Consider the following 10,942-nt stretch of genomic DNA (forward strand, 5'->3'; position numbering starts at 1 on the left):
AAAATTGTTAATTTATTATCATCCTGTTTTTAAATTCTGTATTGTTTTGTATGCTATTGTGAAAGTTGTGGTTTCCCTAATTTCTCTCTCAATATGTTTGTTGTTTGTGTACAGGAATGCTATTGATTTTTGAGTGCTGACTTTGTATTTAGCTATGCCACTGAATTTCGTTATTAAATCCACAAATCTTTTGGTGAAGTATTTGGGGTCTTCTGTGTAAAGTATCATGTCTTCTGTGAATGATAATTTCACATCTTCCTTTTCAATCCTTATTTCCTTTATTTCTCTCTCTTGTCTGTATCATTCTTATGAGAAAAGAACAAAAACAAAAGAACACAAAAACTATAAAAACAATACAGAATTTCAAAACAAGATGATTGGAAATCAACACTGGTTGTTGTATTACTTATTAGTATTAAAATAGTCGTTCAGATTGCCAGATATAAGTATGCAAGATTGATCAAACAATTAAATATTAATTGTTCCTTTCAATAAACCAATAAAAACTAGTATTAAAATTGTCTTAACTATCTTGTATATATATACATATTTCTTTCTTTCTTTTTCCTTTTATTCTTTTCTTTCTTTCTTTCTTTCCTTTCCCTCATTCCAGTTGTTCTTTCCTATTGAGCAATTTCTTTCCCTTTCACAATATCTATTGTACCTTTCAGTTTTATTTACTCTTTCATATTCTTACACTAGGGAGAAAATACAGTGTTTACACTTATGATTCTGATTTTTTTCACTGGTGAGTACGGTCTCTAGTTCCATCCATTTACCTATAAAAACCCCGAGTTTATCATTTTTATAGCTAATTAATGCTCCATTGTATAGAAATACCACATCCTTTTTATCCACTCCTCAGTTGCTGGGCATTTTGGTTGTTTCCAAGATTTTGCTATAACAAATTGTGTTGCTATAAACATGCGTGCACATATATCACTGTAGTATGATGTTTTCAATTCTGCTGGAAAAATACCCAGAAGGGAAATAGCCGGTCAAATTGAACCTCTAATCCTAATTGTTTGAGGAATTGCCAGACTGATATCCAAAGTGGTGACACACCTCTACACTGCCACCAACAGTGTACAAGGGTTCCTTTTCCCTTACAGCCCCTCCAGAATTTGTTTTTGGTTGATTTTTTGATGGTAGCCATTCTTACTGGGGTGAAATGAAATCTCAGTGTTGTTAATTTGCATCTATTGAATGACCAATGATGTTGAACATTGTTTTTATATATCTATTTACCATTTGTATTTCTTCATCTGAGAAGTGTGTGTTCATCTCAGGTGCCCATTTTTGAATTGGGTCTTTGAATTTGGGGGATTTGAGTTTTTTCAATTTGTCATATGTTCTAGATGTAAATCCTTTGTCTGAGAGACAGTTAGCTAAAGTATTTTCCCATTCAGTGGGTTGTCTTTTTACTCTATTGGTGATTTCTTTTGAAGTACAAAATGTTTTTAATAGGATGAGATCCCAGTTATTGATTCTTTGAAATTTTTCCTGTGCAGTTTGGGTTTTGTTCATGAAGGCTGTTCAGACCCCTATGTTTTTAAGATTTTGACAAGGATGGTTCAACATACGCAAATCAGTAAATGTAATACACCATATCAACACAGCCAGAGACAAAAATCACATGATCATCTCAATAGATGTGGAAAAATATTTTGATAAATGCCAGCAGACATTCATGATTAAAAACCCTAAGAAAATTGGGATAGATGGTCTTTACCTTCATCTGGTAAAAGCCATATATGACAAACCAACAGCCAACATCATACAAAATGGACAAAAACTGAAAGCTTTAACTCTAAAATCAGGAAAAAGACAAGGATGTCCACTATCATCACTCCTTTTCAATATAGTTCTGGAAACATTAGCCAGAGCAATTAAACTAGAGAGAGAAATAAAAAGAAAAAGGATAGGAAAGAAGAAGGGAATTTATCATTGTTCCCTGAAGACATGATACTCCACATAGAAAACCTCAAAAACTTCACCAAAAGACTTGTAGATTTAATAACCAAATTCAGTAGCATGGCAGAAAGTCACACTCAAAAGTCAATAGCATTCTTGTACACAAACAACAAACACACTGAGAGAGAAAATAGGGAAACCATACCATTCACAATCACATCCAAGAAAATAAAATACTTAGGAATCAACCTAACAAAGAAAGTAAGACTTAGCTATAACAATTTGTGCTCCTATAAACATGGGTGCACACATTGAGAATTTAACTTGGGTTCTGCCATGCTTTCTTATGTGTGATTAGTTATTTGTAGAATCACATTTAATGATGTTGTCTTCATTCTATAGTTCAGGATGAGAGCTAGATATTTCTATTTTCATTTTTAAAATCCTTTTTGGAATCTTTTAAAAAGTAAAAGATTGAAAATTACATTTCTGTGACAAAGGAGATTGAAGAGGATATTAGAAAATGGAAAGATATCCCTTGCTCACGGGTAGGAAGAACCAACATAGTGAAAATGGCCATACTTCCAAAATTGTTATGCAAATTTAATGCAATCCCAATCAAAATGCCATTATCACACCTCACTGAACTAGAAAAAACACTCCTAAAATTCATCTGGAACAAGAAGAGACCCAGAATAGCAAAGGCAATCATGAGGAAAAAAGAAAAGTCAGGAGGCTTCACAATCCCTGACTTGAAATTATACTACAAAGCTCCTGTGATAAAATCAGCATGGTACTGGCCAAAAAAAAAAAAAAAAAAATAGACCTGAGGACAAGTGGAACAACTTAGAAGATGCAGCCACAACTACAAACACACACTCAGCCACCTTATCTTTGACAAAAGAGGTGAATGTGTTCACTGCAAGAAAGATAGCCTTTTTAATAAATGGTGCTGGAAAAGTTGGCTCTCTACATGCCAAAGATTAAAACTAGACCCATTTCTATCACCATGCACTAAACTAAAGTTAAATTGGATCAAAGATTTAAATACTAAAACAGAAACACTAAATCTACTGGAAAAGAAAGGAGGTCAAAATCTTTTGTTGTCTCTGTAAAATAAAAATAAAAATCTTAGCAATGTTACCCAGTGTTCTGTGGTTTGACCATTGTAAGCTCATTTGTGAGCCCCATTCACACTATTAGTTAAGGTCAGTTGGTTCCATATGCGGAATTAAAACCCTTTGGGGAATCATTTTAAGGATGATAATAGAATGTTTATAACTAAGAATGTCATAAAATATAAACTAACATTATTCTCAACAACAGTTGAAGGACCCCCCACTCAACCCCACTAAATCAGTTTATTGCCATTCCTCCTTTTTCGCATAGTATAGCAACGTTCATATGCAGGCAGCTCTTCGCTGCTATTCTCATTTCAGCATGCTAGACACTTACATTTTTTATAGAAATAATTTTTGAGAGTTAAAACTACAAAGTAAAACTTATGTGGTTATAATTTTAATTGTACTAGCACATCTTCCTTGTTTTTAGTATGTAAGTGAAGAGTTGAGTTCTAGAATAGCTGTTGTAGCAGCAGCACATTATAATCTACCTGAAAATTTTTAGAAAATATAGCAAGAATTTTCTCTGGAAACATCTTCCTCCAACAAAATAGAGACTCCATGGGAAAGAAATTTTTGAAGACATCCTAATTTTGTGTCTATATTTTTACAAGTACAGATGGGTCTTTTTTCTAAAATTTTTATATTTAACTGAAAAACCTCATTTTTTATCTTCAACTGACCTGTTGTTTTCATCTTTATTTGTCTTCCTTATGAAACACCTTTGTTATTATAATCTTCCCTTCTGAAACACATGCTGACCTCCTACTTGGGTACTGGTCCTAAGGTTATGCAGCTTAGCAGCATGAGTTATTGCTTTCTTCTCTTCTATCTATAATTGTTTTAAATTTGATCTATCACATATTTCCATGCATCTTGTTTTCTTTTTAAATTACTCTACATTTTTTTGTTATGTGGCAGAGCTGATTCAATTTAGCATACTATTCTATTTAATCATTGACCAAAAGAAATGTATGCATTGCCATCTTATTCCAGTTCAAATAACTGATCATCAAAAAAATTCTAATCTGGCTATGTCTCTCAGGACTGCTAAACAGAGCAAGAAATTTTTAGGAGAAATGCCATACATATGACCATGAATTGAAAGCAGTCTGCCTGTATCCCACACAAAAATATTTTCAGACTACTTTATATATACATATACATACATATATATATATACACACACACACACCCATATATATGCTGGAACAGTTAAATGTTGTCTTGTTAATTTATCTAGTTAATCACATTTACATATTTACAGTCTCACATTAGATTATGTGTATGTGGTCCATGTGTAGATATACATCACCCTTTTCCACTTTCACCTTCCATGGAAACAGTTCAGCTCAGCCATGAAAAATCCCACACCCTGGATCAGGTTCTCTATTTTTAACAAGATCCCTGGAGGATGAGTATGGGCAGTCAAGTTTGAGAAGCATTGCTGCAGTGCCCATCCTCTTAACGTCTAAGTGGAATTTTTAAAATACAGCATTCTCTTAAGTATGACTCCAACATTGAAAATGTTATCTCAGGTAACAAATAGCCTTATTACATTAGAAATTGGTGCTATATTAATACTTTCATGCACAGCGTAACCACTTAGCATAATACTTTTAGAGATGCATTTAATTGTTTTATTAAAACAACATCTAGTATTACAAATGAGTTTTTTCCCACAAAAATGGCTAAATGTGCATTAAATTTACCTTTTAGTGTTTTAAATCTATTTAATCAGGTGATCTCCATAAGTATACAAAACTAGGGTTATTTGAAGAAGTTTTTAGGCAACATGTTTTCTCCAAGGAGTATCCAAATTGTTCAGAAGATAAAGTCACCAAGAATATTCAGTGATATAAAAGTTTATAAAAATATGAAAACAAGGGAAAGAAGTTTTAGGGTTGATAAAACCATGGACATATGGTTTCTACTGAATGTATTTAGATGTATTGTAAATGCTGACAGGGCAACTCTTCTCTTGCTCTGCTTTGGGATGTTCAAGTGTGGTAGGTCCCGATGGGCCTGAAAACAAAATATATATTTATTTATTTATTCCTGGGCAGCATAGCTGGATACAGGTGCACCATATATGCATGTACACACCTTTACAAAATAGACATCCAATCAACTCCAACACACACACCCATGCTTCCACTCGCTCACGTGCACACACACGTGCACACACACACCACAAACACATTATCAGGGGGGAAATAATGTGAAGTATAGATGTCTGAAGAATCTAGCTTATCACTGATTTTAACTAGACATCGAGAACTTCATGAATCCTGTTCTTCCTGCACTTAGATGGCTTGCTCCCTTGTAATTCGCCAGAACTGATCGAGCTTCACAGAGTGACTCCCCCCTGCCCCTTTGTTTCTGTTGTTTTTCTCAATCTTGCTGGCTAAATAATGTAGCAAGCTTAATAAGTTCAAATAAAACTTCTGATTGGTTTGGCAGCAGTTTAACAATCTAAAATAATTTACTGATCTCAGAGACTTCATGTGAGGCCATAATGTTTAGACTAGAAATAATAAAATGCACTCAATTGATTAAGCTGTTTGTAGACGTCCAAAAATTAGCATATTGTATAATTGCAAATATTTTATAATTACCAAGTGGGGCTGATAAAAGGGTTCAGTGTGATTGACTACTGGACTGGTAACCTTGATGAGAGGAGAATCTCAATGACAGGTGAATTCTCTGTGGGCTGAATACAGAGTAAGCCCAGGATGACTCTGCATTTGCTTTTGGTATGTGTTTTTGTGGATGTGCCAGGATTCCCTAAAGCTCTGCTCTGCAGAGGGCTGTGCTGGGGAACCTTACCGAAGCGAGACTCTGTCCTGTGGAAATACCCCAGCCACCTTACAGTACAGTTCCTCCTTTCAATTTCTGGTGACATCTGAGATCATGTGAACTGATTCTGTAAAAACACAGAGTGGCAGACAAAGTGGGAGTCTCACCAGTTTTCTAATGAGTCTGTTTTGTTTCTGTTTGTTTCTAAATAATTCCTCAGGTTTTCTAGTTTATTTTTGAAAGACTTCCATTTATTATTGTTACTAACACTTCAACTTTCTAAGTACCTCTAATACAATATTGAATATAAATGATGAGATGTCTTCATCTTGTTTTGGATTTTATGGGCAAATTATTCAACATTTTCTCCTTAAATGTGATATTAGCTGAGGGGTGTTTATGGCTAATCTCTTTTATTTTTTATTATTTTTTTAAACTGCAGATATCTTTATTTCCTGTATTCCTACACTGTCTTCTTAATCAACATTTAACAATCTACACATAATTTTGCAGCAAGTCTTTTTAACTTTGAAATACATCATAAACATATTTCTAGGTTAATCAATATCCATTTGCATCATAGTTTTACTTTTTTAATTTAAAGAGAGTAGTAAGTGAGAAATAAGCAGAGAAATAGAACAGTAGCAGCATACCAGTATCACAAACATAAACAAATCAAAGCAAGAACGTTCAAAGTGATACAGAAAGAAGGAAGGCAAAATATATATATATATATGAATAGCTGCAATAACTATTGCTTATGTCTGATGGTGCATTGAAATGAACAGTTAATGATTACAATTTTTTATGTTCTAATCGATTTTCATGCTTGTGTCTGGTGGTCTGAGCAACTGATTTGAAGGTAACAATATGCAATGGAATTACAATGGTGAACTCCTACCATCTTCTCTAGTGAAACTCTGTATTATCTCTACTGTTTTATCAAAGAATTATTGTCTTGAGGATAATCTCTTTTAGATTGAGTAAATTTCCTCGTTCTTAGCTTTGTCTAGCTTTAGTGTCAGCACAAGTAATACAAGTCTCATAGAATAAGTTGAGAAGTACTTCCCTTGCTTCCATATTTTAGAAAATCTTATGATGATTTTAACTTAATTCTTCTTCAAAATGTGTGATAGGATTCACCACTGAGGTCTTCTGGGAACTGGGCTTTGTGGGCAGTTTTAAAATTACAAGACAAATGCTTTATTTATTATATGTTAATAATTATCCTGAAGGTAAAGACCAAGACTGGAATGACTCCATCCCAAAACAGTTTCCACAGTCAATTTTGCAAGAGATGTTCACTTTGACTAGGTCTCCAGCTATGTTTGTTTCATCGACCTGAAGGCTAATTTCACACTTGCTTGAATGACTAATTCTTTCTATTACTAGGCACTCCGACACCTTTGTCAGCTACTTCTTTTATAACTTCTCAACCTTTTGCTTGCTGTTTAGTGCCACTTTAAGAAGTGAGTGACTGGATGATAGAAGAGTTAGACTCTGAAGGTGCATAATGAATTTTCCATTCCAATTGAAGAGTTTTGGTAAATGAGGGTAAGAAAATCACGTAAGCTTAAACACTTATGAAGGCTACAATTAGCTGTGTGTTCAAAAAGTTGAGAGTAGTCTACTGTGGATTCTTGTGTAGATTAAAACATATCTCTTTTAATGGAAAGTTTTAGCAGAAAAACAGATGATACAGGGAGATAAATGCTAAGGACACTGGCAGGAGGGGAAGCCTCATGAGTTTTAAGTGTCTGAATATTTAGACAGCCCTTGCATACTAAATCTTCACTTTCAGATGTACCAGAGTCATGCCAAATTCATTGTACTAAAATATGCAAGCTGGAATTGGGGTTTTTGTAACCTGCATTTATTTCTGAATACATGTTTGATAGGCAGAAGAGACAGAACACATGTGTTCATCCATTTTGAACTCATTAACAAAGCAGAAACATTAGTAAAATATGTCTTTTGCTGGTTTCTGGAATACAAGAAGGAACAATTAAGTCGTAAGACACTCCAGGGTGGGTATTATGACCTAATAATGACATGCCCTGGTGGTTTTGACTGAGTGCCATTAACTGCCAAAGCACATCATAGCTCGTCTGTAACAGGCACCCCAGAGTGTCTTAGGGGGAAGATATAAATGTTAGTTCCTAAAGAAATTCATTCAGCAAAAGAAGATACCACTGCTCCAAGAAGAGAAATATGTCAAAATTTCCATGTTGAGTCTAGTTTTTGAGGCAGACTGAGTCAAACTTTTCAACTATGTACCCAGGAAAAAAAGAAGTACAGGGAAACCTAGAAGGAAGGGCCCCGGGAAGTGAAGGGTGAGGACTTCTAGTGGAGCTCCGCCAATTTCTCTTGTCGTTTTTTGTGCTTTGTTGCCCTAACACTCATATTCTTAGTTTTTTCTCTTTTCTAGTAAGGTTAATGTTTATTTTATAGTATATTTAGGAACTAAAACAAGATAAAAATACTTTAAATTTCCTTACAATTGATCTGAGCTGCTTAATAGATATATAATAGGATATAGTAAGTAGCAAATAACCTAAAGAGCATTTTAAAACAAATTATCAAGTGGATGAAAGTCTTATTTTTAAGGAAGTACCTGTGTAAGGATTTTGGGCTAAGACTTTTGTTCAAGCTGACATTTGAAGTTGGAACACTCTGCCTGTCATCTAGTTAGTTCTAGACTTTCTGTTAACATTGAACCTCTTTTCTTTTTAGTACATGTGCTGCTGAAGTGAGCACATGAAGCTCCCCTCTTGGCAGGACAAGATACACAGTTCAGGATCACCCAGCCATTCATAAGTAGAATGATATGGAATTGCTGTTTCCCTTCAATTCAACGTGTCTCTGAGACCAAGGGTAGAAGTCTTGGTCAAAATAAGATTTCTATTTGAACTGTATCACTCAGTTTTTGTTTTGTCTATGTATCTAACTTGTTCTTTCATTATGAAGTCATTGCTACACTTTGTGACTATGTACACAGTGTGAAGAAAAATACTACAATGTTTGTTTTGCTCTGTACAACACTAGTAATCTTTATATTTACCAAATTAACAACCTTAACATTTATGCATTAACATTCATGAAGATAGACAACAGTGTCTGGTGTTGATGTGCTCACTATATCAGCAGAATAAATAAAAGATTGTTATATATCTGAATCCCTGATAAGCACATGTGCAGAGACAAGTGTACACGGATTGTCCATTGTTTGAAACTGGGGTTCTGTACAGCACATGAGACACATGATGTTAATGGATGAATGTCTCTCTTGGGAGAAAACATGATTTTGCTAAGTTGGGATGATAAAGCAACATCATTTGCTACCCCTCAACGCTGTCTTATGGATCGGTTGACTTTCCCTACTCATGAGCAAAGCATGCAACCTTATTTCCACCCAGGCATGTTGCAAATTTCCTAACCAGGGAAGTAGCATGAAGCAATGTGAAATGGTACATGCAATTTCTCACCACCATGAAAAAACAAAGCAAAACACAAAATTCAGGGGAAAAAAAAACCAGTCTATCTCCTCAGCAGCACGATCATGAATTTTTTTCCTTGTATCTGTATACATCTCTTCTTATGGAGAGCTTGAAGGATAACAGGAGGGCTGCTTAATACACAGAGGGTGGCTATGAGAAGAGAAATGACACACAAAGAGACAGTGGAGTGCTATAAGAGGAGGTGCGGGAATGCCTGGAGGAGAAACCAGGGGTCAGATATCCAGTAGGAGGCTTACAGCCTACAGGGAAAGAGGCTGGTTTTGCTGGTTTGCTGTTTTGATGTTTTTTTTTCTTTATTGGATGCACAATGTACACTAAGATGCAAATAGACTTAGTGAATCCATTTTTCTAAGAAGAAGGGTACTGAGGAACAAAGAGGAAAGGACAGAAAAGAATGGTGGAACAAATTAATGAAGTATTCAGTTTCTTTTGTATGAAAGCATATGTGTACCAATATAACTTAGGGAAACAGAAATGCAAGAAAATAGTATGGCTCTTGCTTTCTAGGACTTTTCAATGTATTGGAGATGAGCTAAGAATAAGAAAAATAACATTAAAATAACATAAGGTGGATAAGTGCCATAGAGGTTGGGAGAATGGCAATTAAGTAAATCTCTGAGGCTTCCTGGAGAGCAGGATGTGGTGAAATCATGGAATGAAGCAATCACAAGTAAAGCTTTACGGAAGAACTGGCTATACATCCACACAGTGTTGGATTTGCACAAATGGGAAAAAATAGCAGGGAAGATTCTGGTAAAGATGTTGAAAATATCAGACAGATATGGAAGACACAATGACAGAGAATCTCATACAGTCAGATCACAGTGACAGAAGCTCAAGAGGGGGAGCTTGTCAAAGTTGTCGGCAGGCAATCACCCCTACAGGGGAAAGCCACTGAGGAGAATCACAAGAGCCCTTTTAGACTATGATGGTTAATTCTATGTGACAACTTGACTGAGCGAAAGGATGCCCATGTAATTGATAAAGCACTATTCTGGATGAGTCTGTGAGGTTGTTTCCAGTCACCATTTGAATCAGTGGATTGAGTAAATCAGACCCACCTTCACCTACCTGGATAAGAATCACCTAATTCATCAGGGAGCCCCCTGGATAGAACAAAAAGTCATTAGGAAGGTGAATTTTTTCTCCTCAGAATGGAACATCTATTACTCTACCCTCAGAACTTCTAGCTCTTGGACCTTTGGAATTCAGGCCATAAAGGATTTTTCATTCCATTGTTCTAAGATCTTCGTTTTGGGATTGGGAGTTCCAGCTTCTGCTCCCCTGTTTCTTGCTACTTTGAGCCCAGACTGCATGGCTGGGTTCTCCAGCTTATACACTGCCGATTGTGGGCCTTCTTAGTTTGCACAGTTACTGAAGTCTATTTCCCTAATATGTATAAAGTATCCTGTTGTATAGGATAAGATGTGTACTGTTGATTCTATTTCTCTGGATTCCCTGGTGAATACAGGGTGTGTTATGATACTAAAAGTATTTCAAAGATGGAAATACAAAATAGAAATTCAATTACTAGATCTATGATAGACATTGTCAAATATGGATTTTTTATCTAATCTTTGTTTTGATTTC

The 10,942-nt window shown here is 35.2% G+C and overlaps 1 long non-coding RNA gene across 1 annotated transcript; it reads right to left on the bottom strand.

Moving 5' to 3' along the window:
• Nucleotides 1–4,731: 4,731 nt before the first annotated feature.
• On the bottom strand, nt 4,732–10,513 carry LOC102025967. The gene is made up of 3 exons (XR_265196.1): nt 10,424–10,513; nt 5,865–5,961; nt 4,732–5,060 (listed from the first exon to the last, which is right to left on the bottom strand). It is a non-coding gene; the product is annotated as an uncharacterized LOC102025967 (long non-coding RNA).
• Nucleotides 10,514–10,942: the final 429 nt, after the last annotated feature.

The sequence above is a fragment of the Chinchilla lanigera genome, unplaced genomic scaffold (assembly GCF_000276665.1).
Source record: "Chinchilla lanigera isolate Chin_1 unplaced genomic scaffold, ChiLan1.0 scaffold00514, whole genome shotgun sequence".
Taxonomy (NCBI): domain Eukaryota; kingdom Metazoa; phylum Chordata; class Mammalia; order Rodentia; family Chinchillidae; genus Chinchilla; species Chinchilla lanigera.